The following is a 1,305-nucleotide window of genomic DNA, read 5'->3' on the forward strand; positions in this document are numbered from 1 at the left end:
GATTTGGTAAAATGCTATGCCCAAGATTACTATCCGAGTGCCGGCGGTGGGGTGGTTCAAATAGCCTCGGCTATCACCTCATTAGTCCGGTCGTGATGGTCAAGTGGATTAAGGCGTCTCGTACATACCAGTTGCGTTGCTTCTGGGAGTATGGGTTCGAGTCACTTCTGGGGTGTGAGTTTTCAGTTGCATATTGTCCTGGGGACCATTCAGGCTTGTTCGCATTTGTGTTCCTCACGTGTGCCTCAAAGAATGAGGTGATTTGGTAAAATGCTATGCCCAAGATTACTATCCGAGTGCCGGCGGTGGGGTGGTTCAAATAGCCTCGGCTATCACCTCATTAGTCCGGTCGTGATGGTCAATTGGATTAAGGCGTCTCGTACATACCAGTTGCGTTGCTTCTGGGAGTATGGGTTCGAGTCACTTCTGGGGTGTGAGTTTTCAGTGGCATATTGTCCTGGGGACCATTCAGGCTTGTTCGCATTTGTGTTCCTCACGTGTGCCCCAAAGAATGAGGTGATTTGGTAAAATGCTATGCCCAAGATTACTATCCGAGTGCCGGCGGTGGGGTGGTTCAAATAGACTCGGCTATCACCTCATTAGTCCGGTCGTGATGGTCAAGTGGATTAAGGCGTCTCGTACATACCAGTTGCATTGCTTCTGGGAGTATGGGTTCGAGTCACTTCTGGGGTGTGAGTTTTCAGTTGCATATTGTCCTGGGGACCATTCAGGCTTGTTCGCATTTGTGTTCCTCACGTGTGCCCCAAAGAATGAGGTGATTTGGTAAAATGCTATGCCCAAGATTACTATCCGAGTGCCGGCGGTGGGGTGGTTCAAATAGCCTCGGCTATCACCTCATTAGTCCGGTCGTGATGGTCAAGTGGATTAAGGCGTCTCGTACATACCAGTTGCGTTGCTTCTGGGAGTATGGGTTCGAGTCACTTCTGGGGTGTGAGTTTTCAGTTGCATATTGTCCTGGGGACCATTCAGGCTTGTTCGCATTTGTGTTCCTCACGTGTGCCCCAATGAATGAGGTGATTTGGTAAAATGCTATGCCCAAGATTACTATCCGAGTGCCGGCGGTGGGGTGGTTCAAATAGCCTCGGCTATCACCTCATTAGTCCGGTCGTGATGGTCAAGTGGATTAAGGCGTCTCGTACATACCAGTTGCGTTGCTTCTGGGAGTATGGGTTCGAGTCACTTCTGGGGTGTGAGTTTTCAGTTGCATATTGTCCTGGGGACCATTCAGGCTTGTTCGCATTTGTGTTCCTCACGTGTGCCCCAAAGAATGAGGTGATTTGGTAA

Source organism: Procambarus clarkii, chromosome 74, assembly GCF_040958095.1.
Source record: "Procambarus clarkii isolate CNS0578487 chromosome 74, FALCON_Pclarkii_2.0, whole genome shotgun sequence".
Classification (NCBI taxonomy): domain Eukaryota; kingdom Metazoa; phylum Arthropoda; class Malacostraca; order Decapoda; family Cambaridae; genus Procambarus; species Procambarus clarkii.